The sequence below is a fragment of the Pseudophryne corroboree genome, chromosome 4 (genome assembly GCF_028390025.1).
Source record: "Pseudophryne corroboree isolate aPseCor3 chromosome 4, aPseCor3.hap2, whole genome shotgun sequence".
NCBI lineage: Eukaryota > Metazoa > Chordata > Amphibia > Anura > Myobatrachidae > Pseudophryne > Pseudophryne corroboree.
The window spans coordinates 16,806,921-16,833,984 of NC_086447.1; the positions used below are offsets into that span (position 1 = coordinate 16,806,921).

Sequence of the window (27,064 nt, forward strand, 5' to 3'; positions counted from 1 at the left end):
CCTTTCCAATGAAGCAAGTTTTAATCAGTAATAGGTGAAAAACCATTCCTACAAAGGTGTTAATCAGAGACTTGGCTTTGTGGACACTTTTCAGAGAGCAAATGTGTTAGCATAAAAATAAAGCCATAAAATGGAGAACTGATTAATCACTCAATTGGATTTCTCTGCCTGCATAATTTTTTTTCTCTGCAACCCCATGCTAAATTGTGCTTCCTGTTTTTTATAAAATGACTTAATCAAATCTGACTCTGATTGCATCAGAGAAGGCCAGGTACCCTACACTATAAGAGGTGGTTTGAAATTTTGACTTGTCTACTTAAAGATCACCAAAATTTGATCACAAGGTCAATTACGTCCCCGGGTGGGATTGAACCACCAACCTTTCGGTTAACAGCCGAATGCGCTAACCGATTGCGCCACAGAGACAGCTTGCAAAAGCATGTATTGACAAAGGCTAAAAAGCATTCATCTAGAAAGTTTCCTAGAAAAAGGTTAAAAGGCAATAATCTGGAGAGTTTTGCAAGATTTTTCTTCCATTGACCAACGAAGAAACACATTGGTACTTTCACATGATGAGTGAGTACTTCAGGATCTCTGACACTTACATGAGCAGCAGAGTGGCGCAGCGGAAGCGTGCTGGGCCCATAACCCAGAGGTCGGTGGATCGAAACCATCCTCTGCTATGTGCACTTATTTTTTTGTTAATTAAATTCTTCCAAAACTGGAATTGATATTTTGACTCTTTTATTTTTACTTAAAGTACAATAACTTTTAACATTTTAATTTGTTTTAATAGTATATTGACAGCATTGTTTTCTTTCAGAAATCCACTTAATTTTCTTTACCCTATTACTGAAATGGTAATTGACAAAAACAAGCTACATTGTCACCAGAAGAGCAATGCAAAATGTACAATTGATATTTCAAAATCATCTTTCCATCTTGAATTTCAATGATGCATTGGGGCAACGATTTTGTGAGAAACATCTTCACCCTTAAAGAAAGATTTTCTTAACTTCTTACCTGTGTGCTGATTAGATATCACCTGGTTTTCACATTAAACAGATTCCCACTTGAGAAAGCAGCAAGGATGCAGTGAGGTTTATGTTTCCTGGTGTCAACCTGTATTATTTCAGTGGACATTGTAATGAGGATGCATCTTGCTGCCTTTCCAATGAAGCAAGTTTTAATCAGTAATAGGTGAAAAAACATTCCTACAAAGGTGTTAATCAGAGACTTGGCTTTGTGAACACTTTTCAGAGAGCAAATGTGTTAGCATAAAAATAAAGCCATAAAATGGAGAGCTGATTAATCACTCAATTGGATTTCTCTGCCTGCATAATTTTTTTTCTCTGCAACCCCATGCTAAATTGTGCTTCCTGTTTTTTATAAAATGACTTAATCAAATCTGACTCTGATTGCATCAGAGAAGGCCAGGTACCCTACACTATAAGAGGTGGTTTGAAATTTTGACTTGTCTACTTAAAGATCACCAAAACTTGATCACAAGGTCAATTACGTCCCCGGGTGGGATTGAACCACCAACCTTTCGGTTAACAGCCGAATGCACTAACCAATTGCGCCACAGAGACAGCTTGCAAAAGCATGTACTGACAAAGGCTAAAAAGCATTCATCTAGAAAGTTTCCTAGAAAAAGGTTAAAAAGGCAATAATCTGGAGAGTTTTGCAAGATTTTTCTTCCATTGACCAACGAAGAAACACATTGGTACTTTCACATGATGAGTGAGTACTTCAGGATCTCTGACACTTACATGAGCAGCAGAGTGGCGCAGCGGAAGCGTGCTGGGCCCATAACCCAGAGGTCGGTGGATCGAAACCATCCTCTGCTATGTGCACTTATTTTTTTGTTAATTAAATTCTTCCAAAACTGGAATTGATATTTTGACTCTTTTATTTTTACTTAAAGTACAATAACTTTTAACATTTTAATTTGTTTTAATAGTATATTGACAGCATTGTATTCTTTCAGAAATCCAATTAATTTTCTTTACCCTATTACTGAAATGGTAATTGACAAAAACAAGCTACATTGTCACCAGAAGAGCAATGCAAAATGTACAATTGATATTTCAAAATCATCTTTCCATCTTGAATTTCAATGATGCATTGGGGCAACGATTTTGTGAGAAACATCTTCACCCTTAAAGAAAGATTTTCTTAACTTCTTACCTGTGTGCTGATTAGATATCACCTGGTTTTCACATTAAACAGATTCCCACTTGAGAAAGCAGCAAGGATGCAGTGAGGTTTATGTTTCCTGGTGTCAACCTGTATTATTTCAGTGGACATTGTAATGAGGATGCATCTTGCTGCCTTTCCAATGAAGCAAGTTTTAATCAGTAATAGGTGAAAAACCATTCCTACAAAGGCGTTAATCAGAGACTTGGCTTTATGGACACTTTTCAGAGAGCAAATGTGTTAGCATAAAAATAAAGCCATAAAATGGAGAGCTGATTAATCACTCAATTGGATTTCACTGCCTGCATAATTTTTTTTCTCTGCAACCCCATGCTAAATTGTGCTTCCTGTTTTTTATAGAATGACTTAATCAAATCTGACTCTGATTGCATCAGAGAAGGCCAGGTACCCTACACTATAAGAGGTGGTTTGAAATTTTGACTTGTCTACTTAAAGATCACCAAAATTTGATCACAAGGTCAATTACGTCCCCGGGTGGGATTGAACCACCAACCTTTCGGTTAACAGCCAAATGCGCTAACCGATTGCACCACAGAGACAGCTTGCAAAAGCATGTACTGACAAAGGCTAAAAAGCATTCATCTAGAAAGTTTCCTAGAAAAAGGTTAAAAAGGCAATAATCTGGAGAGTTTTGCAAGATTTTTCTTCCATTGACCAACGAAGAAACACATTGGTACTTTCACATGATGAGTGAGTACTTCAGGATCTCTGACACTTACATGAGCAGCAGAGTGGCGCAGCGGAAGCGTGCTGGGCCTATAACCCAGAGGTCGGTGGATCGAAACCATCCTCTGCTATGTGCACTTATTTTTTTGTTAATTAAATTCTTCCAAAACTGGAATTGATATTTTGACTCTTTTATTTTTACTTAAAGTACAATAACTTTTAACATTTTAATTTGTTTTAATAGTATATTGACAGCATTGTTTTCTTTCAGAAATCCACTTAATTTTCTTTACCCTATTACTGAAATGGTAATTGACAAAAACAAGCTACATTGTCACCAGAAGAGCAATGCAAAATGTACAATTGATATTTCAAAATCATCTTTCCATCTTGAATTTCAATGATGCATTGGGGCAACGATTTTGTGAGAAACATCTTCACCCTTAAAGAAAGATTTTCTTAACTTCTTACCTGTGTGCTGATTAGATATCACCTGGTTTTCACATTAAACAGATTCCCACTTGAGAAAGCAGCAAGGATGCAGTGAGGTTTATGTTTCCTGGTGTCAACCTGTATTATTTCAGTGGACATTGTAATGAGGATGCATCTTGCTGCCTTTCCAATGAAGCAAGTTTTAATCAGTAATAGGTGAAAAAACATTCCTACAAAGGTGTTAATCAGAGACTTGGCTTTGTGGACACTTTTCAGAGAGCAAATGTGTTAGCATAAAAATAAAGCCATAAAATGGAGAGCTGATTAATCACTCAATTGGATTTCTCTGCCTGCATAATTTTTTTTCTCTGCAACCCCATGCTAAATTGTGCTTCCTGTTTTTTATAAAATGACTTAATCAAATCTGACTCTGATTGCATCAGAGAAGGCCAGGTACCCTACACTATAAGAGGTGGTTTGAAATTTTGACTTGTCTACTTAAAGATCACCAAAACTTGATCACAAGGTCAATTACGTCCCCGGGTGGGATTGAACCACCAACCTTTCGGTTAACAGCCGAATGCACTAACCGATTGCGCCACAGAGACAGCTTGCAAAAGCATGTACTGACAAAGGCTAAAAAGCATTCATCTAGAAAGTTTCCTAGAAAAAGGTTAAAAAGGCAATAATCTGGAGAGTTTTGCAAGATTTTTCTTCCATTGACCAACGAAGAAACACATTGGTACTTTCACATGATGAGTGAGTACTTCAGGATCTCTGACACTTACATGAGCAGCAGAGTGGCGCAGCGGAAGCATGCTGGGCCCATAACCCAGAGGTCGGTGGATCGAAACCATCCTCTGCTATGTGCACTTATTTTTTTGTTAATTAAATTCTTCCAAAACTGGAATTGATATTTTGACTCTTTTATTTTTACTTAAAGTACAATAACTTTTAACATTTTAATTTGTTTTAATAGTATATTGACAGCATTGTTTTCTTTCAGAAATCCACTTAATTTTCTTTACCCTATTACTGAAATGGTAATTGACAAAAACAAGCTACATTGTCACCAGAAGAGCAATGCAAAATGTACAATTGATATTTCAAAATCATCTTTCCATCTTGAATTTCAATGATGCATTGGGGCAACGATTTTGTGAGAAACATCTTCACCCTTAAAGAAAGATTTTCTTAACTTCTTACCTGTGTGCTGATTAGATATCACCTGGTTTTCACATTAAACAGATTCCCACTTGAGAAAGCAGCAAGGATGCAGTGAGGTTTATGTTTCCTGGTGTCAACCTGTATTATTTCAGTGGACATTGTAATGAGGATGCATCTTGCTGCCTTTCCAATGAAGCAAGTTTTAATCAGTAATAGGTGAAAAACCATTCCTACAAAGGTGTTAATCAGAGACTTGGCTTTGTGGACACTTTTCAGAGAGCAAATGTGTTAGCATAAAAATAAAGCCATAAAATGGAGAGCTGATTAATCACTCATTTGGATTTCTCTGCCTGCATAATTTTTTTTCTCTGCAACCCCATGCTAAATTGTGCTTCCTGTTTTTTATAAAATGACTTAATCAAATCTGACTCTGATTGCATCAGAGAAGGCCAGGTACCCTACACTATAAGAGGTGGTTTGAAATTTTGACTTGTCTACTTAAAGATCACCAAAATTTGATCACAAGGTCAATTACGTCCCCAGGTGGGATTGAACCACCAACCTTTCGGTTAACAGCCGAATGCGCTCACTGATTGCGCCACAGAGACAGCTTGCAAAAGCATGTATTGACAAAGGCTAAAAAGCATTCATCGAGAAAGTTTCCTAGAAAAAGGTTAAAAAGGCAATAATCTGGAGAGTTTTGCAAGATTTTTCATCCATTGACCAACGAAGAAACACATTGGTACTTTCACATGATGAGTGAGTACTTCAGGATCTCTGACACTTACATGAGCAGCAGAGTGGCGCAGCGGAAGTGTGCTGGGCCCATAACCCAGAGGTCGGTGGATCGAAACCATCCTCTGCTATGTGCACTTATTTTTTTGTTAATTAAATTCTGCCAAAACTGGAATTAATATTTTGACTCTTTTATTTTTACTTAAAGTACAATAACTTTTAACATTTTAATTTGTTTAAATAGTATATTGACAGCATTGTTTTCTTTCAGAAATCCACTTAATTTTCTTTACCCTATTACTGAAATGGTAATTGACAAAAACAAGCTACATTGTCACCAGAAGAGCAATGCAAAATGTACAATTGATATTTCAAAATCATCTTTCCATCTTGAATTTCAATGATGCATTGGGGCAACGATTTTGTGAGAAACATCTTCACCCTTAAAGAAAGATTTTCTTAACTTCTTACCTGTGTGCTGATTAGATATCACCTGGTTTTCACATTAAACAGATTCCCACTTGAGAAAGCAGCAAGGATGCAGTGAGGTTTATGTTTCCTGGTGTCAACCTGTATTATTTCAGTGGACATTGTAATGAGGATGCATCTTGCTGCCTTTCCAATGAAGCAAGTTTTAATCAGTAATAGGTGAAAAACCATTCCTACAAAGGTGTTAATCAGAGACTTGGCTTTGTGGACACTTTTCAGAGAGCAAATGTGTTAGCATAAAAATAAAGCCATAAAATGGAGAGCTGATTAATCACTCAATTGGATTTCTCTGCCTGCATAATTTTTTTTCTCTGCAACCCCATGCTAAATTGTGCTTCCTGTTTTTTATAAAATGACTTAATCAAATCTGACTCTGATTGCATCAGAGAAGGCCAGGTACCCTACACTATAAGAGGTGGTTTGAAATTTTGACTTGTCTACTTAAAGATCACCAAAATTTGATCACAAGGTCAAATACGTCCCCGGGTGGGATTGAACCACCAACCTTTCGGTTAACAGCCGAATGCGCTAACCGATTGCGCCACAGAGACAGCTTGCAAAAGCATGTATTGACAAAGGCTAAAAAGCATTCATCTAGAAAGTTTCCTAGAAAAAGGTTAAAAAGTCAATAATCTGGAGAGTTTTGCAAGATTTTTCTTCCATTGACCAACGAAGAAACACATTGGTACTTTCACATGATGAGTGAGTACTTCAGGATCTCTGACACTTACATGAGCAGCAGAGTGGCGCAGCGGAAGCGTGCTGGGCCCATAACCCAGAGGTCGGTGGATCGAAACCATCCTCTGCTATGTGCACTTATTTTTTTGTTAATTAAATTCTTCCAAAACTGGAATTGATATTTTGACTCTTTTATTTTTACTTAAAGTACAATAACTTTTAACATTTTAATTTGTTTTAATAGTATATTGACAGCATTGTTTTCTTTCAGAAATCCACTTAATTTTCTTTACCCTATTACTGAAATGGTAATTGACAAAAACAAGCTACATTGTCACCAGAAGAGCAATGCAAAATGTACAATTGATATTTCAAAATCATCTTTCCATCTTGAATTTCAATGATGCATTGGGGCAACAATTTTGTGAGAAACATCTTCACCCTTAAAGAAAGATTTTCTTAACTTCTTACCTGTGTGCTGATTAGATATCACCTGGTTTTCACATTAAACAGATTCCCACTTGAGAAAGCAGCAAGGATGCAGTGAGGTTTATGTTTCCTGGTGTCAACCTGTATTATTTCAGTGGACATTGTAATGAGGATGCATCTTGCTGCCTTTCCAATGAAGCAAGTTTTAATCAGTAATAGGTGAAAAAACATTCCTACAAAGGTGTTAATCAGAGACTTGGCTTTGTGGACACTTTTCAGAGAGCAAATGTGTTAGCATAAAAATAAAGCCATAAAATGGAGAGCTGATTAATCACTCAATTGGATTTCTCTGCCTGCATAATTTTTTTTCTCTGCAACCCCATGCTAAATTGTGCTTCCTGTTTTTTATAAAATGACTTAATCAAATCTGACTCTGATTGCATCAGAGAAGGCCAGGTACCCTACACTATAAGAGGTGGTTTGAAATTTTGACTTGTCTACTTAAAGATCACCAAAATTTGATCACAAGGTCAATTACGTCCCCGGGTGGGATTGAACCACCAACCTTTCGGTTAACAGCCGAATGCGCTAACCGATTGCGCCACAGAGACAGCTTGCAAAAGCATGTATTGACAAAGGCTAAAAAGCATTCATCTAGAAAGTTTCCTAGAAAAAGGTTAAAAAGGCAATAATCTGGAGAGTTTTGCAAGATTTTTCTTCCATTGACCAACGAAGAAACACATTGGTACTTTCACATGATGAGTGAGTACTTCAGGATCTCTGACACTTACATGAGCAGCAGAGTGGCGCAGCGGAAGCGTGCTGGGCCCATAACCCAGAGATCGGTGGATCGAAACCATCCTCTGTTATGTGCACTTATTTTTTTGTTAATTAAATTCTTCCAAAACTGGAATTGATATTTTGACTCTTTTATTTTTACTTAAAGTACAATAACTTTTAACATTTTAATTTGTTTTAATAGTATATTGACAGCATTGTTTTCTTTCAGAAATCCACTAAATTTTCTTTACCCTATTACTGAAATGGTAATTGACAAAAACAAGCTACATTGTCACCAGAAGAGCAATGCAAAATGTACAATTGATATTTCAAAATCATCTTTCCATCTTGAATTTCAATGATGCATTGGGGCAACGATTTTGTGAGAAACATCTTCACCCTTAAAGAAAGATTTTCTTAACTTCTTACCTGTGTGCTGATTAGATATCACCTGGTTTTCACATTAAACAGATTCCCACTTGAGAAAGCAGCAAGGATGCAGTGAGGTTTATGTTTCCTGGTGTCAACCTGTATTATTTCAGTGGACATTGTAATGAGGATGCATCTTGCTGCCTTTCCAATGAAGCAAGTTTTAATCAGTAATAGGTGAAAAAACATTCCTACAAAGGTGTTAATCAGAGACTTGGCTTTGTGGACACTTTTCAGAGAGCAAATGTGTTAGCATAAAAATAAAGCCATAAAATGGAGAGCTGATTAATCACTCAATTGGATTTCTCTGCCTGCATAATTTTTTTTCTCTGCAACCCCATGCTAAATTGTTCTTCCTGTTTTTATAAAATGACTTAATCAAATCTGACTCTGATTGCATCAGAGAAGGCCAGGTACCCTTCACTATAAGAGGTGGTTTGAAATTTTGACTTGTCTACTTAAAGATCAGCAAAATTTGATCACAAGGTCAATTACGTCCCCGAGTGATATTGAACCACCAGCCTTTCAGTTAACAGCCGAATGCGCTAACCGATTGCACCACAGATACAACTTGCAAAATCATGTACTAACAAAGGCTAAAAAGCATTCATCTAGAAAGTTTCCTAGAAAAAGGTTAAAAAGGCAATAATCTGGAGAGTTTTGCAAGATTTTTCTTCCATTGACTAACGAAGAAACACATTGGTACTTTCACATGATGAGTAAGTACTTCAGGATCTCTGGCACTTACATGAGCAGCAGAGTGGCGCAGCGGAAGCGTGCTGGGCCCATAACCCAGAGGTCGGTGGATCGAAACCATCCTCTGCTATGTGCACTTATTTTTTTGTTAATTAAATTCTTCCAAAACTGGAATTGATATTTTGACTCTTTTATTTTTACTTAAAGTACAATAACTTTTAACATTTTAATTTGTTTTAATAGTATATTGACAGCATTGTTTTCTTTCAGAAATCCACTTAATTTTTTTTACCCTATTACTGAAATGGTAATTGACAAAAACAAGCTACATTGTCACCAGAAGAGCAATGCAAAATGTACAATTGATATTTCAAAATCATCTTTCCATCTTGAATTTCAATGATGCATTGGGGCAACGATTTTGTGAGAAACATCTTCACCCTTAAAGAAAGATTTTCTTAACTTCTTACCTGTGTGCTGATTAGATATCACCTGGTTTTCACATTAAACAGATTCCCACTTGAGAAAGCAGCAAGGATGCAGTGAGGTTTATGTTTCCTGGTGTCAACCTGTATTATTTCAGTGGACATTGTAATGAGGATGCATCTTGCTGCCTTTCCAATGAAGCAAGTTTTAATCAGTAATAGGTGAAAAACCATTCCTACAAAGGTGTTAATCAGAGACTTGGCTTTGTGGACACTTTTCAGAGAGCAAATGTGTTAGCATAAAAATAAAGCCATAAAATGGAGAGCTGATTAATCACTCAATTGGATTTCTCTGCCTGCATAATTTTTTTTCTCTGCAACCCCATGCTAAATTGTGCTTCCTGTTTTTTATAAAATGACTTAATCAAATCTGACTCTGATTGCATCAGAGAAGGCCAGGTACCCTACACTATAAGAGGTGGTTTGAAATTTTGACTTGTCTACTTAAAGATCACCAAAATTTGATCACAAGGTCAATTACGTCCCCGGGTGGGATTGAACCACCAACCTTTCGGTTAACAGCCAAATGCGCTAACTGATTTTGCCACAGAGACAGCTTGCAAAAGCATGTACTGACAAAGGCTAAAAAGCATTCATCTAGAAAGTTTCCTAGAAAAAGGTTAAAAAGGCAATAATCTGGAGAGTTTTGCAAGATTTTTCTTCCATTGACCAACGAAGAAACACATTGGTACTTTCACATGATGAGTGAGTACTTCAGGATCTCTGACACTTACATGAGCAGCAGAGTGGTGTAGCAGAAGTGTGCTGGGCCCATAACCCAGAGGTCGGTGGATCGAAACCATCCTCTGCTATGTGCACTTATTTTTTTGTTAAATTCTGCCAAAACTGGAATTAATATTTTGACTCTTATTTTTACTTAAAGTACAATAACTTTTAACATTTTAATTTGTTTAAATAGTATATTGACAGCATTGTTTTCTTTCAGAAATCCACTTAATTTTCTTTACCCTATTACTGAAATGGTAATTGACAAAAACAAGCTACATTGTCACCAGAAGAGCAATGCAAAATGTACAATTGATATTTCAAAATCATCTTTCCATCTTGAATTTCAATGATGCATTGGGGCAACGATTTTGTGAGAAACATCTTCACCCTTAAAGAAAGATTTTCTTAACTTCTTACCTGTGTGCTGATTAGATATCACCTGGTTTTCACATTAAACAGATTCCCACTTGAGAAAGCAGCAAGGATGCAGTGAGGTTTATGTTTCCTGGTGTCAACCTGTATTATTTCAGTGGACATTGTAATGAGGATGCATCTTGCTGCCTTTCCAATGAAGCAAGTTTTAATCAGTAATAGGTGAAAAACCATTCCTACAAAGGTGTTAATCAGAGACTTGGCTTTGTGGACACTTTTCAGAGAGCAAATGTGTTAGCATAAAAATAAAGCCATAAAATGGAGAGCTGATTAATCACTCAATTGGATTTCTCTGCCTGCATAATTTTTTTTCTCTGCAACCCCATGCTAAATTGTGCTTCCTGTTTTTTATAAAATGACTTAATCAAATCTGACTCTGATTGCATCAGAGAAGGCCAGGTACCCTACACTATAAGAGGTGGTTTGAAATTTTGACTTGTCTACTTAAAGATCACCAAAATTTGATCACAAGGTCAATTACGTCCCCGGGTGGGATTGAACCACCAACCTTTCGGTTAACAGCCGAATGCGCTAACCGATTGCGCCACAGAGACAGCTTGCAAAAGCATGTATTGACAAAGGCTAAAAAGCATTCATCTAGAAAGTTTCCTAGAAAAAGGTTAAAAAGTCAATAATCTGGAGAGTTTTGCAAGATTTTTCTTCCATTGACCAACGAAGAAACACATTGGTACTTTCACATGATGAGTGAGTACTTCAGGATCTCTGACACTTACATGAGCAGCAGAGTGGCGCAGCGGAAGCGTGCTGGGCCCATAACCCAGAGGTCGGTGGATCGAAACCATCCTCTGTTATGTGCACTTATTTTTTTGTTAATTAAATTCTTCCAAAACTGGAATTGATATTTTGACTCTTTTATTTTTACTTAAAGTACAATAACTTTTAACATTTTAATTTGTTTTAATAGTATATTGACAGCATTGTTTTCTTTCAGAAATCCACTTAATTTTCTTTACCCTATTACTGAAATGGTAATTGACAAAAACAAGCTACATTGTCACCAGAAGAGCAATGCAAAATGTACAATTGATATTTCAAAATCATCTTTCCATCTTGAATTTCAATGATGCATTGGGGCAACGATTTTGTGAGAAACATCTTCACCCTTAAAGAAAGATTTTCTTAACTTCTTACCTGTGTGCTGATTAGATATCACCTGGTTTTCACATTAAACAGATTCCCACTTGAGAAAGCAGCAAGGATGCAGTGAGGTTTATGTTTCCTGGTGTCAACCTGTATTATTTCAGTGGACATTGTAATGAGGATGCATCTTGCTGCCTTTCCAATGAAGCAAGTTTTAATCAGTAATAGGTGAAAAAACATTCCTACAAAGGTGTTAATCAGAGACTTGGCTTTGTGGACACTTTTCAGAGAGCAAATGTGTTAGCATAAAAATAAAGCCATAAAATGGAGAGCTGATTAATCACTCAATTGGATTTCTCTGCCTGCATAATTTTTTTTTCTCTGCAACCCCATGCTAAATTGTGCTTCCTGTTTTTTATAAAATGACTTAATCAAATCTGACTCTGATTGCATCAGAGAAGGCCAGGTACCCTACACTATAAGAGGTGGTTTGAAATTTTGACTTGTCTACTTAAAGATCAGCAAAATTTGATCACAAGGTCAATTACGTCCCCGAGTGATATTGAACCACCAGCCTTTCGGTTAACAGCCGAATGCGCTAACCGATTGCACCACAGATACAACTTGCAAAATCATGTACTAACAAAGGCTAAAAAGCATTCATCTAGAAAGTTTCCTAGAAAAAGGTTAAAAAGGCCATAATCTGGAGAGTTTTGCAAGATTTTTCTTCCATTGACCAACGAAGAAACACATTGGTACTTTCACATGATGAGTAAGTACTTCAGGATCTCTGGCACTTACATGAGCAGCAGAGTGGCGCAGCGGAAGCGTGCTGGGCCCATAACCCAGAGGTCGGTGGATCGAAACCATCCTCTGCTATGTGCACTTATTTTTTTGTTAATTAAATTCTTCCAAAACTGGAATTGATATTTTGACTCTTTTATTTTTACTTAAAGTACAATAACTTTTAACATTTTAATTTGTTTTAATAGTATATTGACAGCATTGTTTTCTTTCAGAAATCCACTTAATTTTCTTTACCCTATTACTGAAATGGTAATTGACAAAAACAATCTACATTGTCACCAGAAGAGCAATGCAAAATGTACAATTGATATTTCAAAATCATCTTTCCATCTTGAATTTCAATGATGCATTGGGGCAACGATTTTGTGAGAAACATCTTCACCCTTAAAGAAAGATATTCTTAACTTCTTACCTGTGTGCTGATTAGATATCACCTGGTTTTCACATTAAACAGATTCCCACTTGAGAAAGCAGCAAGGATGCAGTGAGGTTTATGTTTCCTGGTGTCAACCTGTATTATTTCAGTGGACATTGTAATGAGGATGCATCTTGCTGCCTTTCCAATGAAGCAAGTTTTAATCAGTAATAGGTGAAAAACCATTCCTACAAAGGTGTTAATCAGAGACTTGGCTTTGTGGACACTTTTCAGAGAGCAAATGTGTTAGCATAAAAATAAAGCCATAAAATGGAGAGCTGATTAATCACTCAATTGGATTTCTCTGCCTGCATAATTTTTTTTCTCTGCAACCCCATGCTAAATTGTGCTTCCTGTTTTTTATAAAATGACTTAATCAAATCTGACTGCATCAGAGAAGGCCAGGTACCCTACACTATAAGAGGTGGTTTGAAATTTTGACTTGTCTACTTAAAGATCACCAAAATTTGATCACAAGGTCAATTACGTCCCCGGGTGGGATTGAACCACCAACCTTTTGGTTAACAGCCGAATGCGCTAACCGATTGCGCCACAGAGACAGCTTGCAAAAGCATGTACTGACAAAGGCTAAAAAGCATTCATCTAGAAAGTTTCCTAGAAAAAGGTTAAAAAGGCAATAATCTGGAGAGTTTTGCAAGATTTTTCTTCCATTGACCAACGAAGAAACACATTGGTACTTTCACATGATGAGTGAGTACTTCAGGATCTCTGACACTTACATGAGCAGCAGAGTGGCGCAGCGGAAGCGTGCTGGGCCCATACCCCAGAGGTCGGTGGATCGAAACCATCCTCTGCTATGTGCACTTATTTTTTTGTTAATTAAATTCTTCCAAAACTGGAATTGATATTTTGACTCTTTTATTTTTACTTAAAGTACAATAACTTTTAACATTTTAATTTGTTTTAATAGCATATTGACAGCATTGTTTTCTTTCAGAAATCCACTTAATTTTTTTTACCCTATTACTGAAATGGTAATTGACAAAAACAAGCTACATTGTCACCAGAAGAGCAATGCAAAATGTACAATTGATATTTCAAAATCATCTTTCCATCTTGAATTTCAATGATGCATTGGGGCAACGATTTTGTGAGAAACATCTTCACCCTTAAAGAAAGATTTTCTTAACTTCTTACCTGTGTGCTGATTAGATATCACCTGGTTTTCACATTAAACAGATTCCCACTTGAGAAAGCAGCAAGGATGCAGTGAGGTTTATGTTTCCTGGTGTCAACCTGTATTATTTCAGTGGACATTGTAATGAGGATGCATCTTGCTGCCTTTCCAATGAAGCAAGTTTTAATCAGTAATAGGTGAAAAAACATTCCTACAAAGGTGTTAATCAGAGACATGGCTTTGTGGACACTTTTCAGAGAGCAAATGTGTTAGCATAAAAATAAAGCCATAAAATGGAGAGCTGATTAATCACTCAATTGGATTTCTCTGCCTGCATAATTTTTTTTCTCTGCAACCCCATGCTAAATTGTGCTTCCTGTTTTTTATAAAATGACTTAATCAAATCTGACTCTGATTGCATCAGAGAAGGCCAGGTACCCTACACTATAAGAGGTGGTTTGAAATTTTGACTTGTCTACTTAAAGATCACCAAAATTTGATCACAAGGTCAATTACGTCCCCGGGTGGGATTGAACCACCAACCTTTCGGTTAACAGCCAAATGCGCTAACTGATTTCGCCACAGAGACAGCTTGCAAAAGCATGTACTGACAAAGGCTAAAAAGCATTCATCTAGAAAGTTTCCTAGAAAAAGGTTAAAAAGGCAATAATCTGGAGAGTTTTGCAAGATTTTTCTTCCATTGACCAACGAAGAAACACATTGGTACTTTCACATGATGAGTGAGTTCTTCAGGATCTCTGACACTTACATGAGCAGCAGAGTGGCGCAGCGGAAGCGTGCTGGGCCCATTACCCAGAGGTCGGTGGATCGAAACCATCCTCTGCTATGTGCACTTATTTTTTTGTTAATTAAATTCTTCCAAAACTGGAATTGATATTTTGACTCTTTTATTTTTACTTAAAGTACAATAACTTTTAACATTTTAATTTGTTTTAATAGTATATTGACAGCATTGTTTTCTTTCAGAAATCCACTTAATTTTCTTTACCCTATTACTGAAATGGTAATTGACAAAAACAAGCTACATTGTCACCAGAAGAGCAATGCAAAATGTACAATTGATATTTCAAAATCATCTTTCCATCTTGAATTTCAATGATGCATTGGGGCAACGATTTTGTGAGAAACATCTTCACCCTTAAAGAAAGATATTCTTAACTTCTTACCTGTGTGCTGATTAGATATCACCTGGTTTTCACATTAAACAGATTCCCACTTGAGAAAGCAGCAAGGATGCAGTGAGGTTTATGTTTCCTGGTGTCAACCTGTATTATTTCAGTGGACATTGTAATGAGGATGCATCTTGCTGCCTTTCCAATGAAGCAAGTTTTAATCAGTAATAGGTGAAAAACCATTCCTACAAAGGTGTTAATCAGAGACTTGGCTTTGTGGACACTTTTCAGAGAGCAAATGTGTTAGCATAAAAATAAAGCCATAAAATGGAGAGCTGATTAATCACTCAATTGGATTTCTCTGCCTGCATAATTTTTTTTCTCTGCAACCCCATGCTAAATTGTGCTTCCTGTTTTTTATAAAATGACTTAATCAAATCTGACTGCATCAGAGAAGGCCAGGTACCCTACACTATAAGAGGTGGTTTGAAATTTTGACTTGTCTACTTAAAGATCACCAAAATTTGATCACAAGGTCAATTACGTCCCCGGGTGGGATTGAACCACCAACCTTTCGGTTAACAGCCGAATGCGCTAACCGATTGCGCCACAGAGACAGCTTGCAAAAGCATGTATTGACAAAGGCTAAAAAGCATTCATCTAGAAAGTTTCCTAGAAAAAGGTTAAAAAGGCAATAATCTGGAGAGTTTTGCAAGATTTTTCTTCCATTGACCAACGAAGAAACACATTGGTACTTTCACATGATGAGTGAGTACTTCAGGATCTCTGACACTTACATGAGCAGCAGAGTGGCGCAGCGGAAGCGTGCTGGGCCCATAACCCAGAGGTCGGTGGATCGAAACCATCCTCTGCTATGTGCACTTATTTTTTTGTTAATTAAATTCTTCCAAAACTGGAATTGATATTTTGACTCTTTTATTTTTACTTAAAGTACAATAACTTTTAACATTTTAATTTGTTTTAATAGTATATTGACAGCATTGTTTTCTTTCAGAAATCCACTTAATTTTCTTTACCCTATTACTGAAATGGTAATTGACAAAAACAAGCTACATTGTCACCAGAAGAGCAATGCAAAATGTACAATTGATATTTCAAAATCATCTTTCCATCTTGAATTTCAATGATGCATTGGGGCAACGATTTTGTGAGAAACATCTTCACCCTTAAAGAAAGATTTTCTTAACTTCTTACCTGTGTGCTGATTAGATATCACCTGGTTTTCACATTAAACAGATTCCCACTTGAGAAAGCAGCAAGGATGCAGTGAGGTTTATGTTTCCTGGTGTCAACCTGTATTATTTCAGTGGACATTGTAATGAGGATGCATCTTGCTGCCTTTCCAATGAAGCAAGTTTTAATCAGTAATAGGTGAAAAACCATTCCTACAAAGGTGTTAATCAGAGACTTGGCTTTGTGGACACTTTTCAGAGAGCAAATGTGTTAGCATAAAAAAAAGCCATAAAATGGAGAGCTGATTAATCACTCAATTGGATTTCTCTGCCTGCATAATTTTTTTTCTCTGCAACCCCATGCTAAATTGTGCTTCTTTTTTTTTTATAAAATGACTTAATCAAATCTGACTCTGATTGCATCAGAGAAGGCCAGGTACCCTACACTATAAGAGGTGGTTTGAAATTTTGACTTGTCTACTTAAAGATCACCAAAATTTGATCACAAGGTCAATTACGTCCCCGGGTGGGATTGAACCACCAACCTTTCGGTTAACAGCCGAATGCGCTAACCGATTGCGCCACAGAGACAGCTTGCAAAAGCATGTATTGACAAAGGCTAAAAAGCATTCATCTAGAAAGTTTCCTAGAAAAAGGTTAAAAAGGCAATAATCTGGAGAGTTTTGCAAGATTTTTCTTCCATTGACCAACGAAGAAACACATTGGTACTTTCACATGATGAGTGAGTACTTCAGGATCTCTGACACTTACATGAGCAGCAGAGTGGCGCAGCGGAAGCGTGCTGGGCCCATAACCCAGAGGTCGGTGGATCGAAACCATCCTCTGTTATGTGCACTTATTTTTTTGTTAATTAAATTCTTCCAAAACTGGAATTGATATTTTGACTCTTTTATTTTTACTTAAAGTACAATAACTTTTAACATTTTAATTTGTTTTAATAGTATATTGACAGCATTGTTTTCTTTCAGAAATCCACTTAATTTTCTTTACCCTATTACTGAAATGGTAATTGACAAAAACAAGCTACATTGTCACCAGAAGAGCAATGCAAAATGTACAATTGATATTTCAAAATCATCTTTCCATCTTGAATTTCAATGATGCATTGGGGCAACGATTTTGTGAGAAACATCTTCACCCTTAAAGAAAGATTTTCTTAACTTCTTACCTGTGTGCTGATTAGATATCACCTGGTTTTCACATTAAACAGATTCCCACTTGAGAAAGCAGCAAGGATGCAGTGAGGTTTATGTTTCCTGGTGTCAACCTGTATTATTTCAGTGGACATTGTAATGAGGATGCATCTTGCTGCCTTTCCAATGAAGCAAGTTTTAATCAGTAATAGGTGAAAAAACATTCCTACAAAGGTGTTAATCAGAGACTTGGCTTTGTGGACACTTTTCAGAGAGCAAATGTGTTAGCATAAAAATAAAGCCATAAAATGGAGAGCTGATTAATCACTCAATTGGATTTCTCTGCCTGCATAATTTTTTTTCTCTGCAACCCCATGCTAAATTGTGCTTCCTGTTTTTTATAAAATGACTTAATCAAATCTGACTCTGATTGCATCAGAGAAGGCCAGGTACCCTACACTATAAGAGGTGGTTTGAAATTTTGACTTGTCTACTTAAAGATCAGCAAAATTTGATCACAAGGTCAATTACGTCCCCGAGTGATATTGAACCACCAGCCTTTCGGTTAACAGCCGAATGCGCTAACCGATTGCACCACAGATACAACTTGCAAAATCATGTACTAACAAAGGCTAAAAAGCATTCATCTAGAAAGTTTCCTAGAAAAAGGTTAAAAAGGCCATAATCTGGAGAGTTTTGCAAGATTTTTCTTCCATTGACCAACGAAGAAACACATTGGTACTTTCACATGATGAGTAAGTACTGTACTTCAGGATCTCTGGCACTTACATGAGCAGCAGAGTGGCGCAGCGGAAGCGTGCTGGGCCCATAACCCAGAGGTCGGTGGATCGAAACCATCCTCTGCTATGTGCACTTATTTTTTTGTTAATTAAATTCTTCCAAAACTGGAATTGATATTTTGACTCTTTTATTTTTACTTAAAGTACAATAACTTTTAACATTTTAATTTGTTTTAATAGTATATTGACAGCATTGTTTTCTTTCAGAAATCCACTTAATTTTCTTTACCCTATTACTGAAATGGTAATTGACAAAAACAATCTACATTGTCACCAGAAGAGCAATGCAAAATGTACAATTGATATTTCAAAATCATCTTTCCATCTTGAATTTCAATGATGCATTGGGGCAACGATTTTGTGAGAAACATCTTCACCCTTAAAGAAAGATATTCTTAACTTCTTACCTGTGTGCTGATTAGATATCACCTGGTTTTCACATTAAACAGATTCCCACTTGAGAAAGCAGCAAGGATGCAGTGAGGTTTATGTTTCCTGGTGTCAACCTGTATTATTTCAGTGGACATTGTAATGAGGATGCATCTTGCTGCCTTTCCAATGAAGCAAGTTTTAATCAGTAATAGGTGAAAAACCATTCCTACAAAGGTGTTAATCAGAGACTTGGCTTTGTGGACACTTTTCAGAGAGCAAATGTGTTAGCATAAAAATAAAGCCATAAAATGGAGAGCTGATTAATCACTCAATTGGATTTCTCTGCCTGCATAATTTTTTTTCTCTGCAACCCCATGCTAAATTGTGCTTCCTGTTTTTTATAAAATGACTTAATCAAATCTGACTGCATCAGAGAAGGCCAGGTACCCTACACTATAAGAGGTGGTTTGAAATTTTGACTTGTCTACTTAAAGATCACCAAAATTTGATCACAAGGTCAATTACGTCCCCGGGTGGGATTGAACCACCAACCTTTTGGTTAACAGCCGAATGCGCTAACCGATTGCGCCACAGAGACAGCTTGCAAAAGCATGTACTGACAAAGGCTAAAAAGCATTCATCTAGAAAGTTTCCTAGAAAAAGGTTAAAAAGGCAATAATCTGGAGAGTTTTGCAAGATTTTTCTTCCATTGACCAACGAAGAAACACATTGGTACTTTCACATGATGAGTGAGTACTTCAGGATCTCTGACACTTACATGAGCAGCAGAGTGGCGCAGCGGAAGCGTGCTGGGCCCATAACCCAGAGGTCGGTGGATCGAAACCATCCTCTGCTATGTGCACTTATTTTTTTGTTAATTAAATTCTTCCAAAACTGGAATTGATATTTTGACTCTTTTATTTTTACTTAAAGTACAATAACTTTTAACATTTTAATTTGTTTTAATAGTATATTGACAGCATTGTTTTCTTTCAGAAATCCACTTAATTTTTTTTACCCTATTACTGAAATGGTAATTGACAAAAACAAGCTACATTGTCACCAGAAGAGCAATGCAAAATGTACAATTGATATTTCAAAATCATCTTTCCATCTTGAATTTCAATGATGTATTGGGGCAACGATTTTGTGAGAAACATCTTCACCCTTAAAGAAAGATTTTCTTAACTTCTTACCTGTGTGCTGATTAGATATCACCTGGTTTTCACATTAAACAGATTCCCACTTGAGAAAGCAGCAAGGATGCAGTGAGGTTTATGTTTCCTGGTGTCAACCTGTATTATTTCAGTGGACATTGTAATGAGGATGCATCTTGCTGCCTTTCCAATGAAGCAAGTTTTAATCAGTAATAGGTGAAAAACCATTCCTACAAAGGTGTTAATCAGAGACTTGGCTTTGTGGACACTTTTCAGAGAGCAAATGTGTTAGCATAAAAATAAAGCCATAAAATGGAGAGCTGATAAATCACTCAATTGGATTTCTCTGCCTGCATAATTTTTTTTCTCTGCAACCCCATGCTAAATTGTGCTTCCTGTTTTTTATAAAATGACTTAATCAAATCTGACTCTGATTGCATCAGAGAAGGCCAGGTACCCTACACTATAAGAGGTGGTTTGAAATTTTGACTTGTCTACTTAAAGATCACCAAAATTTGATCACAAGGTCAATTACGTCCCCGGGTAGGATTGAACCACCAACCTTTCGGTTAACAGCTGAATGCGCTAACCGATTGCGCCACAGAGACAGCTTGCAAAAGCATGTATTGACAAAGGCTAAAAAGCATTCATCTAGAAAGTTTCCTAGAAAAAGGTTAAAAAGGCAATAATCTGGAGAGTTTTGCAAGATTTTTCTTCCATTGACCAACGAAGAAACACATTGGTACTTTCACATGATGAGTGAGTACTTCAGGATCTCTGACACTTACATGAGCAGCAGAGTGGCGCAGCGGAAGCGTGCTGGGCCCATAACCCAGAGGTCGGTGGATCGAAACCATCGTCTGTTATGTGCACTTATTTTTTTGTTAATTAAATAATTCCAAAACTGGAATTGATATTTTGACTCTTTTATTTTTACTTAAAGTACAATAACTTTTAACATTTTAATTTGTTTTAATAGTATATTGACAGCATTGTTTTCTTTCAGAAATCCACTTAATTTTCTTTACCCTATTACTGAAATGGTAATTGACAAAAACAAGCTACATTGTCACCAGAAGAGCAATGCAAAATGTACAATTGATATTTCAAAATCATCTTTCCATCTTGAATTTCAATGATGCATTGGGGCAACGATTTTGTGAGAAACATCTTCACCCTTAAAGAAAGATTTTCTTAACTTCTTACCTGTGTGCTGATTAGATATCACCTGGTTTTCACATTAAACAGATTCCCACTTAAGAAAGCAGCAAGGATGCAGTGAGGTTTATGTTTCCTGGTGTCAACCTGTATTATTTCAGTGGACATTGTAATGAGGATGCATCTTGCTGCCTTTCCAATGAAGCAAGTTTTAATCAGTAATAGGTGAAAAAACATTCCTACAAAGGTGTTAATCAGAGACTTGGCTTTGTGGACACTTTTCAGAGAGCAAATGTGTTAGCATAAAAATAAAGCCATAAAATGGAGAGCTGATTAATCACTCAATTGGATTTCTCTGCCTGCATAATTTTTTTTCTCTGCAACCCCATGCTAAATTGTGCTTCCTGTTTTTTATAAAATGACTTAATCAAATCTGACTCTGATTGCATCAGAGAAGGCCAGGTACCCTACACTATAAGAGGTGGTTTGAAATTTTGACTTGTCTACTTAAAGATCAGCAAAATTTGATCACAAGGTCAATTACGTCCCCGAGTGATATTGAACCACCAGCCTTTCGGTTAACAGCCGAATGCGCTAACCGATTGCACCACAGATACAACTTGCAAAATCATGTACTAACAAAGGCTAAAAAGCATTCATCTAGAAAGTTTCCTAGAAAAAGGTTAAAAAGGCCATAATCTGGAGAGTTTTGCAAGATTTTTCTTCCATTGACCAACGAAGAAACACATTGGTACTTTCACATGATGAGTAAGTACTTCAGGATCTCTGGCACTTACATGAGCAGCAGAGTGGCGCAGCGGAAGCGTGCTGGGCCCATAACCCAGAGGTCGGTGGATCGAAACCATCCTCTGCTATGTGCACTTATTTTTTTGTTAATTAAATTCTTCCAAAACTGGAATTGATATTTTGACTCTTTTATTTTTACTTAAAGTACAATAACTTTTAACATTTTAATTTGTTTTAATAGTATATTGACAGCATTGTTTTCTTTCAGAAATCCACTTAATTTTCTTTACCCTATTACTGAAATGGTAATTGACAAAAACAATCTACATTGTCACCAGAAGAGCAATGCAAAATGTACAATTGATATTTCAAAATCATCTTTCCATCTTGAATTTCAATGATGCATTGGGGCAACGATTTTGTGAGAAACATCTTCACCCTTAAAGAAAGATATTCTTAACTTCTTACCTGTGTGCTGATTAGATATCACCTGGTTTTCACATTAAACAGATTCCCACTTGAGAAAGCAGCAAGGATGCAGTGAGGTTTATGTTTCCTGGTGTCAACCTGTATTATTTCAGTGGACATTGTAATGAGGATGCATCTTGCTGCCTTTCCAATGAAGCAAGTTTTAATCAGTAATAGGTGAAAAACCATTCCTACAAAGGTGTTAATCAGAGACTTGGCTTTGTGGACACTTTTCAGAGAGCAAATGTGTTAGCATAAAAATAAAGCCATAAAATGGAGAGCTGATTAATCACTCAATTGGATTTCTCTGCCTGCATAATTTTTTTTCTCTGCAACCCCATGCTAAATTGTGCTTCCTGTTTTTTATAAAATGACTTAATCAAATCTGACTGCATCAGAGAAGGCCAGGTACCCTACACTATAAGAGGTGGTTTGAAATTTTGACTTGTCTACTTAAAGATCACCAAAATTTGATCACAAGGTCAATTACGTCCCCGGGTGGGATTGAACCACCAACCTTTTGGTTAACAGCCGAATGCGCTAACCGATTGCGCCACAGAGACAGCTTGCAAAAGCATGTACTGACAAAGGCTAAAAAGCATTCATCTAGAAAGTTTCCTAGAAAAAGGTTAAAAAGGCAATAATCTGGAGAGTTTTGCAAGATTTTTCTTCCATTGACCAACGAAGAAACACATTGGTACTTTCACATGATGAGTGAGTACTTCAGGATCTCTGACACTTACATGAGCAGCAGAGTGGCGCAGCGGAAGCGTGCTGGGCCCATAACCCAGAGGTCGGTGGATCGAAACCATCCTCTGCTATGTGCACTTATTTTTTTGTTAATTAAATTCTTCCAAAACTGGAATTGATATTTTGACTCTTTTATTTTTACTTAAAGTACAATAACTTTTAACATTTTAATTTGTTTTAATAGTATATTGACAGCATTGTTTTCTTTCAGAAATCCACTTAATTTTTTTTACCCTATTACTGAAATGGTAATTGACAAAAACAAGCTACATTGTCACCAGAAGAGCAATGCAAAATGTACAATTGATATTTCAAAATCATCTTTCCATCTTGAATTTCAATGATGCATTGGGGCAACGATTTTGTGAGAAACATCTTCACCCTTAAAGAAAGATTTTCTTAACTTCTTACCTGTGTGCTGATTAGATATCACCTGGTTTTCACATTAAACAGATTCCCACTTGAGAAAGCAGCAAGGATGCAGTGAGGTTTATGTTTCCTGGTGTCAACCTGTATTATTTCAGTGGACATTGTAATGAGGATGCATCTTGCTGCCTTTCCAATGAAGCAAGTTTTAATCAGTAATAGGTGAAAAAACATTCCTACAAAGGTGTTAATCAGAGACATGGCTTTGTGGACACTTTTCAGAGAGCAAATGTGTTAGCATAAAAATAAAGCCATAAAATGGAGAGCTGATTAATCACTCAATTGGATTTCTCTGCCTGCATAATTTTTTTTCTCTGCAACCCCATGCTAAATTGTGCTTCCTGTTTTTTATAAAATGACTTAATCAAATCTGACTCTGATTGCATCAGAGAAGGCCAGGTACCCTACACTATAAGAGGTGGTTTGAAATTTTGACTTGTCTACTTAAAGATCACCAAAATTTGATCACAAGGTCAATTACGTCCCCGGGTGGGATTGAACCACCAACCTTTCGGTTAACAGCCAAATGCGCTAACTGATTTCGCCACAGAGACAGCTTGCAAAAGCATGTACTGACAAAGGCTAAAAAGCATTCATCTAGAAAGTTTCCTAGAAAAAGGTTAAAAAGGCAATAATCTGGAGAGTTTTGCAAGATTTTTCTTCCATTGACCAACGAAGAAACACATTGGTACTTTCACATGATGAGTGAGTACTTCAGGATCTCTGACACTTACATGAGCAGCAGAGTGGCGCAGCGGAAGCGTGCTGGGCCCATACCCCAGAGGTCGGTGGATCGAAACCATCCTCTGCTATGTGCACTTATTTTTTTGTTAATTAAATTCTTCCAAAACTGGAATTGATATTTTGACTCTTTTATTTTTACTTAAAGTACAATAACTTTTAACATTTTAATTTGTTTTAATAGCATATTGACAGCATTGTTTTCTTTCAGAAATCCACTTAATTTTTTTTACCCTATTACTGAAATGGTAATTGACAAAAACAAGCTACATTGTCACCAGAAGAGCAATGCAAAATGTACAATTGATATTTCAAAATCATCTTTCCATCTTGAATTTCAATGATGCATTGGGGCAACGATTTTGTGAGAAACATCTTCACCCTTAAAGAAAGATTTTCTTAACTTCTTACCTGTGTGCTGATTAGATATCACCTGGTTTTCACATTAAACAGATTCCCACTTGAGAAAGCAGCAAGGATGCAGTGAGGTTTATGTTTCCTGGTGTCAACCTGTATTATTTCAGTGGACATTGTAATGAGGATGCATCTTGCTGCCTTTCCAATGAAGCAAGTTTTAATCAGTAATAGGTGAAAAAACATTCCTACAAAGGTGTTAATCAGAGACATGGCTTTGTGGACACTTTTCAGAGAGCAAATGTGTTAGCATAAAAATAAAGCCATAAAATGGAGAGCTGATTAATCACTCAATTGGATTTCTCTGCCTGCATAATTTTTTTTCTCTGCAACCCCATGCTAAATTGTGCTTCCTGTTTTTTATAAAATGACTTAATCAAATCTGACTCTGATTGCATCAGAGAAGGCCAGGTACCCTACACTATAAGAGGTGGTTTGAAATTTTGACTTGTCTACTTAAAGATCACCAAAATTTGATCACAAGGTCAATTACGTCCCCGGGTGGGATTGAACCACCAACCTTTCGGTTAACAGCCAAATGCGCTAACTGATTTCGCCACAGAGACAGCTTGCAAAAGCATGTACTGACAAAGGCTAAAAAGCATTCATCTAGAAAGTTTCCTAGAAAAAGGTTAAAAAGGCAATAATCTGGAGAGTTTTGCAAGATTTTTCTTCCATTGACCAACGAAGAAACACATTGGTACTTTCACATGATGAGTGAGTTCTTCAGGATCTCTGACACTTACATGAGCAGCAGAGTGGCGCAGCGGAAGCGTGCTGGGCCCATTACCCAGAGGTCGGTGGATCGAAACCATCCTCTGCTATGTGCACTTATTTTTTTGTTAATTAAATTCTTCCAAAACTGGAATTGATATTTTGACTCTTTTATTTTTACTTAAAGTACAATAACTTTTAACATTTTAATTTGTTTTAATAGTATATTGACAGCATTGTTTTCTTTCAGAAATCCACTTAATTTTCTTTACCCTATTACTGAAATGGTAATTGACAAAAACAAGCTACATTGTCACCAGAAGAGCAATGCAAAATGTACAATTGATATTTCAAAATCATCTTTCCATCTTGAATTTCAATGATGCATTGGGGCAACGATTTTGTGAGAAACATCTTCACCCTTAAAGAAAGATATTCTTAACTTCTTACCTGTGTGCTGATTAGATATCACCTGGTTTTCACATTAAACAGATTCCCACTTGAGAAAGCAGCAAGGATGCAGTGAGGTTTATGTTTCCTGGTGTCAACCTGTATTATTTCAGTGGACATTGTAATGAGGATGCATCTTGCTGCCTTTCCAATGAAGCAAGTTTTAATCAGTAATAGGTGAAAAACCATTCCTACAAAGGTGTTAATCAGAGACTTGGCTTTGTGGACACTTTTCAGAGAGCAAATGTGTTAGCATAAAAATAAAGCCATAAAATGGAGAGCTGATTAATCACTCAATTGGATTTCTCTGCCTGCATAATTTTTTTTCTCTGCAACCCCATGCTAAATTGTGCTTCCTGTTTTTTATAAAATGACTTAATCAAATCTGACTGCATCAGAGAAGGCCAGGTACCCTACACTATAAGAGGTGGTTTGAAATTTTGACTTGTCTACTTAAAGATCACCAAAATTTGATCACAAGGTCAATTACGTCCCCGGGTGGGATTGAACCACCAACCTTTTGGTTAACAGCCGAATGCGCTAACCGATTGCGCCACAGAAACAGCTTGCAAAAGCATGTACTGACAAAGGCTAAAAAGCATTCATCTAGAAAGTTTCCTAGAAAAAGGTTAAAAAGGCAATAATCTGGAGAGTTTTGCAAGATTTTTCTTCCATTGACCAACGAAGAAACACATTGGTACTTTCACATGATGAGTGAGTACTTCAGGATCTCTGACACTTACATGAGCAGCAGAGTGGTGCAGCGGAAGCGTGCTGGGCCCATAACCCAGAGGTCGGTGGATCGAAACCATCCTCTGCTATGTGCACTTATTTTTTTGTTAATTAAATTCTTCCAAAACTGGAATTGATATTTTGACTCTTTTATTTTTACTTAAAGTACAATAACTTTTAACATTTTAATTTGTTTTAATAGTATATTGACAGCATTGTTTTCTTTCAGAAATCCACTTAATTTTTTTTACCCTATTACTGAAATGGTAATTGACAAAAACAAGCTACATTGTCACCAGAAGAGCAATGCAAAATGTACAATTGATATTTCAAAATCATCTTTCCATCTTGAATTTCAATGATGCATTGGGGCAACGATTTTGTGAGAAACATCTTCACCCTTAAAGAAAGATTTTCTTAACTTCTTACCTGTGTGCTGATTAGATATCACCTGGTTTTCACATTAAACAGATTCCCACTTGAGAAAGCAGCAAGGATGCAGTGAGGTTTATGTTTCCTGGTGTCAACCTGTATTATTTCAGTGGACATTGTAATGAGGATGCATCTTGCTGCCTTTCCAATGAAGCAAGTTTTAATCAGTAATAGGTGAAAAACCATTCCTACAAAGGTGTTAATCAGAGACTTGGCTTTGTGGACACTTTTTAGAGAGCAAATGTGTTAGCATAAAAAAAAAGCCATAAAATGGAGAGCTGATTAATCACTCAATTGGATTTCTCTGCCTGCATAATTTTTTTTCTCTGCAACCCCATGCTAAATTGTGCTTCTTTTTTTTTTATAAAATGACTTAATCAAATCTAACTCTGATT

The 27,064-nt window shown here is 36.6% G+C and overlaps 11 non-coding genes across 11 annotated transcripts; all 11 read right to left on the reverse strand.

The window, feature by feature from the left end:
* Positions 1–352: 352 nt before the first annotated feature.
* TRNAN-GUU (transfer RNA asparagine (anticodon GUU)) lies at positions 353–426 on the reverse strand. The gene has a single exon. It is a non-coding gene; the product is annotated as a tRNA-Asn (tRNA).
* A 1,092-nt stretch (positions 427–1,518) lies between these two features.
* Positions 1,519–1,592, reverse strand: TRNAN-GUU (transfer RNA asparagine (anticodon GUU)). The gene has a single exon. It is a non-coding gene; the product is annotated as a tRNA-Asn (tRNA).
* Positions 1,593–3,852: 2,260 nt separating this feature from the next.
* On the reverse strand, positions 3,853–3,926 carry TRNAN-GUU (transfer RNA asparagine (anticodon GUU)). The gene has a single exon. It is a non-coding gene; the product is annotated as a tRNA-Asn (tRNA).
* Positions 3,927–6,186: 2,260 nt separating this feature from the next.
* TRNAN-GUU (transfer RNA asparagine (anticodon GUU)) lies at positions 6,187–6,260 on the reverse strand. Its single transcript has one exon. It is a non-coding gene; the product is annotated as a tRNA-Asn (tRNA).
* Positions 6,261–7,353: 1,093 nt separating this feature from the next.
* On the reverse strand, positions 7,354–7,427 carry TRNAN-GUU (transfer RNA asparagine (anticodon GUU)). The gene has a single exon. It is a non-coding gene; the product is annotated as a tRNA-Asn (tRNA).
* A 3,420-nt stretch (positions 7,428–10,847) lies between these two features.
* On the reverse strand, positions 10,848–10,921 carry TRNAN-GUU (transfer RNA asparagine (anticodon GUU)). Its single transcript has one exon. It is a non-coding gene; the product is annotated as a tRNA-Asn (tRNA).
* A 2,255-nt stretch (positions 10,922–13,176) lies between these two features.
* Positions 13,177–13,250, reverse strand: TRNAN-GUU (transfer RNA asparagine (anticodon GUU)). The gene has a single exon. It is a non-coding gene; the product is annotated as a tRNA-Asn (tRNA).
* A 2,254-nt stretch (positions 13,251–15,504) lies between these two features.
* Positions 15,505–15,578, reverse strand: TRNAN-GUU (transfer RNA asparagine (anticodon GUU)). The gene has a single exon. It is a non-coding gene; the product is annotated as a tRNA-Asn (tRNA).
* A 1,093-nt stretch (positions 15,579–16,671) lies between these two features.
* Positions 16,672–16,745, reverse strand: TRNAN-GUU (transfer RNA asparagine (anticodon GUU)). Its single transcript has one exon. It is a non-coding gene; the product is annotated as a tRNA-Asn (tRNA).
* A 2,259-nt stretch (positions 16,746–19,004) lies between these two features.
* TRNAN-GUU (transfer RNA asparagine (anticodon GUU)) lies at positions 19,005–19,078 on the reverse strand. Its single transcript has one exon. It is a non-coding gene; the product is annotated as a tRNA-Asn (tRNA).
* Positions 19,079–22,499: 3,421 nt separating this feature from the next.
* On the reverse strand, positions 22,500–22,573 carry TRNAN-GUU (transfer RNA asparagine (anticodon GUU)). The gene has a single exon. It is a non-coding gene; the product is annotated as a tRNA-Asn (tRNA).
* Positions 22,574–27,064: the final 4,491 nt, after the last annotated feature.